Source organism: Canis lupus, chromosome 3 (genome assembly GCF_011100685.1).
Source record: "Canis lupus familiaris isolate Mischka breed German Shepherd chromosome 3, alternate assembly UU_Cfam_GSD_1.0, whole genome shotgun sequence".
NCBI classification, from domain to species: Eukaryota; Metazoa; Chordata; class Mammalia; order Carnivora; family Canidae; genus Canis; species Canis lupus.
Window position 1 is genome coordinate 9,039,407 of NC_049224.1, and position 12,225 is coordinate 9,051,631.

Below are 12,225 nucleotides of genomic sequence, written 5' to 3' on the forward strand. Positions count from 1 at the left end.
CTCATGACCCTGAGATCATGACCTGAGCCCAAATCAAGAGCAGGCTGCTTAACCAACTGAGCCACACTGGCACCTCACCTGGTACAGATTTTAAAATACTAAATACATTTTTATTTTTCTACATTAGTGTCCAGAAGTTACTTTTATTTAAAATGAAGCTACTTTACTTTTGTACAGTAGTAACTGAATACCAGGAAAACCAAGATAAACAGAAATAAATATAGTTTTCCAAAAGTTGCAGCCTAAAAAGTTGATCCTATATACATGAATGGGTTTCTTTGCTGGAAAGTCCAAAGGATATGAGGAATATAAAAAGGTTTCTTAAGGCAAAAGAGGAAGATAACCCTTTATGCATTCAGTTTTCTGTCTCTTTGCCACATTCATATTCTTTCCCTGCCATCTGTTGTCCACTTGTTGTCTCTAAGCAACTAATGAGAATGCTGTCTCTGTAGGAACTTTCACTCAGAATATCAGCTCTCAGGTTCTGCAATGGCCTCATCAGAAGTCATTTTAGCTAGTGTGCAGGCAAGGTCTAGGTTATTAAGGATCTTAAAGACAAGTTAAGAGCCAGCCCCAGGCAGATTGTATGTCAATTGCATCTCTATTTTGTTTTTTAACAAAAGCCACTGAGTATGCTCTTTGGAAACTATCATTTGTTTTTGGTCATCACCATTTGGAACTTCAACAAAGTGAACCAGAAGTAATCCCCTTTCATTTTCAGAGAGGGCACATTACTCTCTGGATTAGTTATATTGGCTTCAACTACTTATCCAACAATTCCAACACCATGATGCACATGGACTCCAGTTTAGACTCCACTTTGTCCTGACAGTCTTTAATCAGCTGCAACTCTTTGTAGGAGGACCTGTTTTCTGATCAGTGTTGGAGAGATAGCACTGAACAGACCCTTCTACCCCTGACCATTTTCTTGTAGGCCACTGAGAGCATGTTGCACCCCCTGTTGGACAGCTTGGTGCCTTATTTCATCACTGCCTTCAAGGACGTGTTTGTACCATTGTACTGTTCTGCCTCCTTGGCAGCCTCACCTTCTGTAACTGCTCTATCTTTTCCTTGGGAATACGGAGAGAAGAGCAAGGGCAGATAATGTAGAGGCATGCAGAGGGCATTCATGTGCCCTGTCGGCAGCTCAAGTCCCACCAATTAGATCTGCTTTTGGCTTTACCTGAGGATCCCTCCAGTCTCATCCTTCCCTGGAGCCAAGGGGTGGGCCACCACCAGAGGGAAGCTTTTAAAGTATCCAAATATAGAAGGCAGTCCAAGATGGCAGTGGAGATGAACCCTGAATTCACCTCCTCCCACAGACACACACCATCTACATCTACATTTGAAGCAGTTCCCCTTGAAGAAGAACTGAGATTTATCTATGCAACAAACCAGAGGCGGACCACATAGAAAAGAGGAGAGACAGAGACATGGTAACAACAGAGACCCCATCTCCAGTGCAGAAATGTGCAGTAGGAGGGTTATCTGTGAAGGGCCCACACCCAGACTCACCTGCCCTGGCACACCACAAAGAACCAATAGCTTAAAGAGCAACTAAACTGTAACTGAAGGAAATCTATGTACTAATCCAAGAGTGTCTGCCAAATTGGCTGGAACTGTTGGAACTCAATACTGTCAACTGAGGCAGGATCTAGGCACTCTAGCCAGCATACTAGGGCTAGACCAGTGTACCCGGAGACCCTAGCTCACATCAGGTGGCCCCAGCTCGTGTCTGCTTGAGCTCCAGCCAGATGCTGAGGCAACCCCAATGCAGCACGCCCTGGCAAGCCTGCCAAAACTGCACAAGCCGTGGCCCCGACCCAAGACTACTACTTCAAGACAGGGAGAGGTAGAGAGCTGTTCTGCCTAATTCAAACACAAAAAGTCAAACCAAAGAAGTAGACAGAAGATTGACTTTTTCATTGATTTAGAAGTTAAACTCCAGGTGGGGGGGGGGGGGGGGACTAACAAAACGGAAGTATTTTATCCGACAAAGAGTTGAAGGTAATGGTCACAAAGGTGCTCACTGTAAGAAAGAGCCAATCAGAGCTGAAGAATACAGTAACTGAAATGAATAGACTAGTGGGAATCAAGAGCAGGTTAGATGAAAGACAACAGTGGTAATCACCTAAGAGAATAGCAAAACAAAAACAAAACAAAACATTAAAGGCTATCTATGTATAGATAGAGATCATTTTTAAAAACTTTAAATTCTTTTTAAGAGGCTTGTGGCACAACACCAGGCATAGTAACATTAGACTTCCTTTCCCAAAACAGGCCCCTTCCTGCCACATGTTTCTATCCAGACTTTTTGTCAGTGCTGAGGTAGGAGAATTCTTTACAAGGTCCAGTCCAGGATAGTCTCAGCAGGGGAATAGGATTTTTTTTTTTCCTGGAACCTAGTAATTGTACCATATATATGGATATTACAAAAGGAGATGTGTCCCAGAAATAAAAATATTCTAGAGCTGCAATGCATTTGTTTTATTTACATTTGTTCACAGTTTTAGTTACAAACAAAAACAGTAAATGTGTTGTGCAGTGGGCTTATCTGCTATTCTTGTATATGACAATGTCCATCCTGATGCCTGAAGACACAGGGGCTCAACGATCTCATCTATTAATTGAAAGCTAAGTACTCTCCAGCTACTTGACTCTCTAGTGTTGCTAGGGTTCAAAAATGAATGGTTTCTGGAGTACCTGAGTGGCTTAGGGGTTCAATGTCTGCTTTCAGCTCAGGGTGTGATCCGGGGCCCAGGGACCGAGTCCCACATCGGGATCCCCGCCAGGAACCTGATTCTCCCTCTGCCTGTGTCTCTCATGAATAAATAAGCAAAAATCTTTAAAAAACAAACATAAAAGAGTGGTTTCTGTTATCTACAACATTAATCTGAATCAAAATATATAGCAAAAACTGTACAGAAAGAATATAATTTGGGTTATAATGGAACACATTGTCAGTGTCCAAAAATTAGACATTATCTTTTGAAACAGGCTTTTTTTTTTTCTTTTTTGAAACACTAGGAAGATTAAGTTTGTTGGCACTGTTTTCTCACTTTTTCTTGCAACATGAATGTAGATGGAGGCTTTTAAAACTGAAGACTTTATTGGTGGTGCTGCGAGTTCAGAAAGGATGAACTTGGATTGTTATGAGAAAGTTGATGATTCATTACTTTATCAATGCAGGCGTTGAGAAAATGCACTTATAGAAATATTCTGATTTTTGTGTCAGAGTGATAGAAAATACAGTAATATTCCTAGCATTAAAATGAGTCTATTTGAAGGAGTTTGCTGAGCTTTCTTAAACTGAATCCTTTATAAAAACCCTTTTGGCAAGAAACTTAACTTAGAATAAGTGTATCACTTATTTATGAACATGTATATAGCAAAAAAAATTTACTTCAGCTACCTGTTTGGTTCTTCAAAGGTACTTAGCTTTTTGTTTCTTTCTTTCTTTATATTTTGTGGCCACTCTAGATAATTCTTAAACTGCTCTGGCAGGCAGTATTTGCACTTGTGTATATTTAATGGTAGTTTTCAAGTAAATGGAATCGTCGTTGGATTCCTTTCATAGTACTTCTGCTCCCCTTTAGATATATTAGTTTTTGAACTTATAATTATTACTAATAAACTAAAAGCTTTGAAGGTAGAGATTTGCCTTGCTTTTTCATTAACTGCGACACTGGGGATATTTCATTGCTTATTGTAATAATGCAAAAAAATTGGCTAAAGTTTAGTCAAAATTGGTAGGGCACAGAAATAAGATTTAATAGTAGCTAAATCCTGTTTCCTACACGGATCCTGGCAGAGGGAAGCTAGGTAACTCTCAACAGTTACCAGCTAATTTTCACTCCTAGGAAGGAAGCCACTCAAGCCGGTGGTTCCTTGGCACAAGCATTACCGTGGTCTTGTCCTGCCTAGTTTGGGTAGCTTTATTTTTTTAGCTGCACATTGTCCTTTTCCTAAATTCAGAGATTAAATTCTGTCCCTGAGAACTGCCTAAGTTTGAAAAATTACATGAAGTCCTCCTTCTTTTTATTCAATATGGCCAATTCTTGGTGAAATTTCAGTGTTCTATTATGTTCCTTTCCGGAGGGCTTTTCTGTTTATTCTTTGGTTGTGTGTTAGAGTGTTTATTTTTTAGTAGAGCTCTCCGATGGCTTTCTCAAATTCCAGTTTTTACAGTGTATAGGAAGTTGGCTGGCAGTTGAGTAGTGGGTCTTGTCCATAGCGTATCTAGTTGCCTTTTTTCTGTGATTTCAGCTGTGCCAACGCATTGCTGTATCTCAAGAATTTCCCATTCAGCTGTGTGATGGCTGATTAAAGCAAGAGTCACAGGGAGCCACAATTAAATGTGGGATCCAAGTAAGTAATAACTAAGACTACTTCTGACAATGTATAAAAAATATGTTTCAATTATAATGTGGCTTTTCAGATGACATTCTCGGACATAAATATTGGGAACCACGGAACCTAAAATTGTGTGATAAACCAAAAAGGCCTAATGAACCCAAGGGGAAAAAAAGTTTCATAACCAGAGATTCCAGTCTAATGGATACTGTTCATGTACATAGAGATTATTGAGGTCATTTGTGAAACAGGTAGTCTATTTTTGTTTTGTGTTTTTCCCCCTCTCACTAGCTGTGTGTGTAGGGGATGGAGGGAGTGTGTCCCTGGATTTGGCGTAAGCTGTCATACAAAGCTGTATGCCTGTGTATATACCAGGAGGGGTATTAATCACAGATAAGTTCTAAAAATCTTATGCCTTTTTTCCTCCCATCAGCCCTTAGCAAAGGCTAAACAAAATTAAAAAAAAAAAATAGAGCTAGAGAGTTACACTCTACTTTAAGCGTGACTTAAATGTTTGCCAGCCTCCATTCTGCTGCTGATGCTTACCTGTCCTTCCTGACTGAGTAGTGAGCCACCTGCACACACACACACACACACACACACACACACACACACACACACACAAAACCTGGAATAGTCCACATTGAAAAAAGGCAGCTAAGGCTCTCTGTATAATTTAACACATGGGGGTGAAATTCTTTCCATTTTTTTTTCTTTCATTTCCTCCCTTATATTGAGGTGATTGTGCAAATTAATCTGTAAATCCCTTCAGGAGAAAGCATTCTAATTTTCTTTTAAGAAACTCTATTGTTCCACAAGAATATCTCATTAAGCTTTACTTTTCCAAGGGAACACGAAGGCAGCAGGTGATGATAAAAGAAAGAAAAAGATTTTTTTAAAGTTAGGCTTTTTACCAATGAAAATTAAAAGGTGTTAAATACACTTTTAAATTAAGCATTTTCTTAAATTCAGGAATTGAGCATCTGTTTGACTTTCTTTCTAGGAGCTTTTATGGCAATTTCTTCTCTATCAGGTGGCAACGTGAAAAGCTTTGACATTATTAAACCTCCTAAAGCTTATTCCCAAGTTTAGGACTTATCTGGTAAGCTGACTAAAGAATAGTTTCCCTTTTGATTAGACTCCGTTATATAGAAACTTCTCATCTGACTTTTAATATCTTACATTTATCATTTTTATTCAAGTCTAAAGTAGAATGTTTTTGTAGCCTCGAGGCAGAGATTATAAGCGAGATGAGCAGTAAAGTCAAATTCTTATTGTATATTAAAAGCCTAACACGTTTGAAAATCCTTTATCATACAAACTGGTATTCCTGAATGAAACAACAGTGGAGGTGAAGTTTGCATTCCTTTAAATTCTAATTTGTTATTTTCAAACGAAACTTGTCTTTCGCACTTAAACAAACATGCTTGCCCTATCACATATCACATATTTTTACAATATATTGCTAAAACGTTGACTGATTCTTAGAATTTTGCAGGTGGTATACAGTCATGCAGTATGTATGATTTTCTTTATCTCCTGAGATTAGATACCTCTTATCATTCTAACTTCTAAAAAAAAAAAAAAATCAATTCAAGAAAGAGTTATAATGGATTGACAGTGATTATATGAAATACATTTTCCCACTTAGTGTGTTACAGGATGGTAAACGGGTATTTAAAATATATTGACCAAGTTTTGAATACAATCACACACATAGCTATAGAGAAGTTCAGTAAAACTATAAGTGATCATTGATGAAAAAATCTTGTTTTGTGATAAGTGTGATTTTCTTTATAAATGGAATCAGACCATATGAATTTTCTATGATTTTTAATAGGACCACAACTGCCCTGATGCACAAAAAACCCCTGACTATTTAAAAGAACAGTGAGCATATAAAAGAGCCAGTTCTAGAACTCTATCAAACCAAGAGCTGCTGAAACTCTCTCCTAGGGGAGGGGCTGACAGTCTCCACTGCTCTCCCTTGAAAGCATAGACCAATGCACAGTCCAGGCACCATAACCAGCCTGCCACCTCAGTGATTCCAGGGCCCTTCGCCCACAGCAACCCCGGCTACCCCAAAGCTGCCATAGGACCATGGACACTGAGACAGTCCTGGTTAGAATTCACCATAGCTCTAGACGACTTTTTTGCCAAGGTGACATAGGTAAAAAGCACAATAGAACACTCCAGGCCCTCACCGTTTTGGATTTAGGCAGATTGCTAAGGCATCCCTGGTGCTGAGTGCTCTGGTACCTTCTGGCTGATGTCTTCTTTCATTCCAGCCATCAGAGTGCCCCCTGCATAGAGTACCCTAGAAACCCCTGGCCCATGCCTGCAACAGTTCTAGCCACCCCATCAGGAACCCTCAACGTGACTCCACTTTAATTGCAGCTAGCCAGCCAGAGTGCTTTCAGCATAGAGAATCCTGGGACCCCCTAGCTTGTACCTGCTTCAGCCTAAGCTGTTGTTCCAGGGTGCCCAGTGTGTATGAAGCTCTAGGAACCCCAGCCCGGGACAGCCGCAGCTCCAAACAGCCAGTGAATTCACCAAGTATCTACAGTCTAAGTAGAGAACAACCATCCATGAGACCATTCCTTCAGGATTAGGAGAAGTAGCTCTTCCACAAATCCATAGAAACACACAGAGAATGTTCCAAAAAAGAATAAGACAAAGCCTCAGAAAAAGAACAAAATGAAATGGAGATAGGCACTATACCGGATAAAAAATTTAAAGTAATAATTGTAAAGATGCTCACTAAGCTGGAGAGAAGAGAAAAAGAACTCCGTGAGACAGGGCGACAGAGAGAGAGGCAGAGACACAGGCAGAGGGAGAAGCAGGCTCCATGCACCAGGAGCCCGACGTGGGACTCGATCCCGGGTCTCCAGGATCAGGCCCTGGGCTGAAGGTGGTGCTAAACTGCTGAGCCACCTGGGCTGCCCTTATTTTATTTCTTTTTTTTTGAGAAAAGAATTTTTAAACAATAAAATAGGTTAAGGGATTTCTTTAACATCAATGTGGTTCACCTAATGTTTTAGGGATCCCATTAAAGGAATAGAGAAAGAGGCATATAGCTTACTTTAAGAAATAATAGCTGAAAACTTCCCTAATCCAGGGGAAGAACTAAATTTCCAGGTTGAAGAAGCACTGAGCATTCCAAACAAGATAAACACGAGGAGGTCCACACTGCCACACATGATTCAAGTGTCAAAGGGTCAATAGAATTTTAAAAATAGAAAGAGAAAAGTAAAATAAAATATTATGTTTACCCTTGTACCCTTGAAGACTACTGCTTTTTCAGCAGAAAATTTGTAGGCCAGGAAGGTGTAGCATGCGTATCATTTAAAATTGAAGGAGACAAAAGTTTAAAGACTTTTTCACCACTAAACCAGATTTACAACAAATGTTAAAGGTACATCTTAAGTGGAAAAGAATGCCATGATCAGATGTAAAAACAAGAGAGAAAAGATGACAGTATACATATAAAAGGGAAGTAAAAAGAAAACTTAAAATGTATTTGAACTTCAACTTAATAGAGACTATCATATACCTAGGGTGTTGTATATAAACCTCATGGCAACCACAAATCTAAAATCTTAAGAGATACACAAAAAAGGGAAGAAAGCCAAACACTACAGAAACTCATCAATCACAAAGAGGAGAAGAGAAAAATAAAGGAAAAGGGAGCTACCCGCACAACAACCAGAAGGTAGGTTAACAGTGTGGCACTAAGTACGTACCTATCAGTAATTTCTTTAAATGGAAATGGACCAAACACTTCATTCAAAAGGCACAGGGTAGCAGAATGGATGAAAAACCAGAACCATCTATATGCTGCTTATGAGAAATTCACCTCAGATAGAGAGACGTAGCTTACAGAACTTAAGTGAAAGGGTGGAAAACCATTCACCATATACATGGAAACGAAAAAAAAAAAAAAAAAGAAAAAAGAAAAAAAAAGGGTAGCAATACTTCTATCAGACAAAATAGACTTTAAAATAGATTGTAGCAAGAGGCATGGGAGGGCAGTGCATAATGATCAAGGGATTGAATCAAGGAAAAAAGATTTGGCAAAGAAATCGAAAACAATATTTTAGTAGTGGGGGATTTTAACATCCACTTTTATCAACGGAGAGACCATCCGGGCAGGAAAATCAGCCGTGAAACCGTGTCCTTGAGGGACACACACGGGTTCCGAGAGGAAGCGCTTGCGGGAAGTGCTCAGGGGCACAATCGGGGTGGGTGTGGGCTGCGGCCTTTCCTAGGACTTGCCCCCATACCTGTGAAAGCAGAGACAGAGGCGACCTTTCAGTGTCTTTCTCGGGGACCGCGTTTTCCCTGGACACAGACCTTGCGGGGGCGTTTTCGAGCTGAGAGTGCAGCAGCCCCAGAAAGTACGGCCAAGGGGAGAGCCAGGTTTGCGGGCAGCAAAAAGGAAAGCAGCTTAGGGGCTCGGGGAGGGGCTCGGGGAGGGGCCTGTCCAGGTGAGGCCACGGTTAACCTGCTCGACCTCGGCCGGAGGGGCCTCGCCCCCGGGGCCCCCCGCTGCCCCCCGGACTGCAGCCTGGCGCCACTCGGACAAGGGGTTCGCCTCTCACGAGGTAGGAGGGCGGGGAGGGGTGGGCGGAGGGGGCTGAGCCCGGATCCCTGGAGACGGGGTCTGCGGGAGGAGGAGACTAAGCCCCGATCCCTGGGGTGGGGGAGGGCTCCGGGCAGAGGGGCTGAGCCCCGATCCTTTGGGGGGGGGGGGGGGGGGAGAGCTCCTGGCAGAGGAGGCTGAGCCCCATCCCTGGAGACGGGGTCTGCAGGAGGAGGGGGCTGAGCCCTGATCCCTGGGAGGAGGCAGCCCCAAGTGGGTCCAGCAGCATAGGGCCCGGATCCCAGAGCACCTGTGGGGACACAGCCAGGATTCTCCTCCCTGCCAGGGAGGGCAGTGGGGGTGGGGGGAGGGTGAGGACCCCCCTGCTGGGGGGCAGGGACTCAGGCAGAGAGGACCCTCCATGTGCCGGGCACCCAGCCATGAACAGCACTCCGGCCCCAGCACCCAGGCCAGTGTGTTACTGGCGGGGAGCTGACCCTGGAGCTGGAGACCTGGCCCCGGTGTGGTCGCTCCTCCATGTTCCACGGGGAGGGGGTGGGGGTGGGGGAGGGCAGGGTCCCAGGGGACAGGGCCTCCCGCATCCACAGCTCACCTGAGCTGCACCCGGCAGGGACGAGGCATCTCCCCAGGTGCACACACCTGAGACCAGCGGCAGCCCCTCCCCCAGAGACCCGCTGGGAGGTCGGGGAGGAGCAAGTTCCCAACGCAGCAGCGCTGAGAAGCTCCAGGGAAAGTAGAGGGATTTACACTATATAGAACCGGTGAGTACCCCTCCTTTACCCCCCGGTTTTCCAGGATAACTCGTTTTATTATCAGACTATAAATTTCCGTATTTTTCCTCTTTTCCCCCTTTAACTACAATATTTTACCAGCTCTTGGTTTTTAAGATTCTTCCTTCTTGGCTTTTGTATTTCTACAATTTCAGGTCCTAGATATATTTTCCATTTCTAAAATTCCCTTCAACATACTCAACCTAATTTTGGGAGATATACAAGATACTTTTGTGGTTTTTGTTTTCTCTGCTCACTTTGTTCTATGATGGGGGGGAAGTTAATTCCTTCTAAAACATGACCAGCAGCACCCACAACCAAGGGGTATACCGTGCAGGTTCATTCTGTGAGGTTATATTCTCTCTTCCTTCCCATCCTGCCCCTCTTTTATCTCCTGTATGTTCTGATGGTCAGTGGTGGGGCTCTCTACAAGTATTGCTGGTTTATATAAATCTGGGACTGATCATCGCCTAACATACAGAACTGAATACACTCAGAACCAAGAGGATCGCCCTCTAGGACCCCTCAGGTAGACTACTCTCTCCCTCCACTATAACTTCCTCACCACCACCATCTCCCAGTACCCCCTGCCATTCTTCTTGTGTTTTTCCCTCTTTTCTTTTCTTCTCCCTTTTTTTCCTCTTCTTCTTTGCGATTCTTTTTTTTTTTTTCTACTTTATTTTAAAATTAATTTTTCACTTTAGTGGTCCTTTTGTATTATTTCGTTCTGGTCTCTGACCTCGTCAAAATCATCTAGGGTGAAATTTACTTAGATTGTGGTTGGTAGTCTTGATTCAGCCCACTCATATAGCCACTCTGCACAGAGCAAAATGACTAGAAGGAAGAACTCACCACAAAAGAATCAGAAACAATACTCTCTGCCACAGAGTTACAGAATTTGGATTACAATACGATGTCAGAAAGCTTCAGAAGCACATTTATAAAGCTACTGATAGCTCTGGAAAAAAGCATCAAGGCTTCTAGAGACTTCATGACTGCAGAATTTAGATCTAATCAGGCCGAAATTAAAAATCAGTTAAATGAGATGCAATCCAAACTGGAGGTCCTAATGACAGGGGTTAATGAAGTAGAAGAAACAGTGACATAGAAGACAAGTTGATGGCAAGGAAGTTGAGGGGAAAAAACAAAACAAAACAAAACAAAACAAAAAACCAGTTAAGAGACCATGAGGAAAGGTTGAAGGAAATAAATGATAGCCAGAGAAGGAAAAATCTATGTATAATTGGGGTTCCAGAGAACACCAAGAGGGACACAGGCTCAGAAAACATATTTGAACAAATCATAGCTGAGAACTACCCTAATTTGGGAGGGAAACAGGAATTCAGATCCAGGAGATAAAGAGGTTCCCCCCCCCCAAAAAAAAAAAAATCAATAAAAAGCATTCAACACCTCGACATTTAGTAGTGAAACTTGCAAATTACAAAGATAAAGAGAAAATCCTTAAAGCAGCAAGAGACAAGAAATCCCTAACCTTTATGGGGAGAAGTAATAGGCTAACAGCAGACCTTTCCACAGAGACCTGGCAGGCCAGAAAGGGCTGTCAGGATATATTCAGGGTCCTAAATAAGATGAACCTGCAGCCAAGAATACTCTATCCAGCAAGGCTCTCATTTAGAATAGAAGGAGAGATAGTTTCCAAGACAGGCAGAAACTGAAAGAATATGTGACCACCAAACCAGCTCTGCAAGAAACATTAAGGGGGACCCTGTAAAAGAAAGACAAAGTCCAAAGAAATAAGCCACAAAAACAGGGACTGAATAGGTATTAGGAGGACACTAAATTTGCATCTTTCTATAGTAACTCTGAGCATGAATAGGCTAAATGATCCCATCAAAAGACGCAGGGTATTGGATTGGATACGAAAGCAAGACCCATCTATTTGCTGTCTACAAGAGACACATTTTAGACCTAGGAACACCTCCAGCCTGAAAATGAAAGGGTGGAGAACTATTTACCATTCAAATGGTCCTCAGAAGAAAGCAGGGGTAGCAATCCTCCTATCAGATAAACTAAAGTTTATCCCAAAGACTGTAGTAAGAGATGAAGAGGGATACTGTATCATACTTAAAGTATCTATCTAACAAGAGGACCTAACAATCATGAATATTTATGCCCCTAATGTGGAAGTTGCCAAGTATATCAATTAATGACCAAAGTAAAGACATACTTAGATAATAATACTTAAGTGTAGGAGACTTCAACATGGCATATTCTGCAAATGACAGATCTTCTCGGTAAAATGTCATCAAAGAAACAAGAGCTTTAAATGATACACTGGACCAGGTGGATTTCACAAATACATACAGAATTTTGCATCCGAACACAACTGAATATACATTCTTCTTAAGTGCACATGGAACTTTCTCAACAATACACCACATACTGGGTCAGAAATCAGGTCTCAACTGATACCAAAGAGTTGGGATTGTCCCCTGCATATTTTCAGACCACAATGCTTTAAATTAGAACTCAATCACA

The 12,225-nt window shown here is 42.0% G+C and overlaps 1 long non-coding RNA gene across 3 annotated transcripts in view; it reads left to right on the forward strand.

Annotated features, from left to right (window-relative positions):
- Nucleotides 1-12,225, forward strand: part of LOC111095117 — a 106,951-nt gene that overhangs the window by 88,182 nt on the left and 6,544 nt on the right. For all 3 annotated transcript variants that reach the window (XR_005356607.1, XR_005356608.1, XR_005356609.1), the window contains exons 2-5: nucleotides 4,267-4,368; nucleotides 5,357-5,455; nucleotides 7,911-8,065; nucleotides 9,567-9,717. This is a non-coding gene — a long non-coding RNA (uncharacterized LOC111095117). The remainder of the gene's footprint in view (nucleotides 1-4,266; nucleotides 4,369-5,356; nucleotides 5,456-7,910; nucleotides 8,066-9,566; nucleotides 9,718-12,225) is intronic.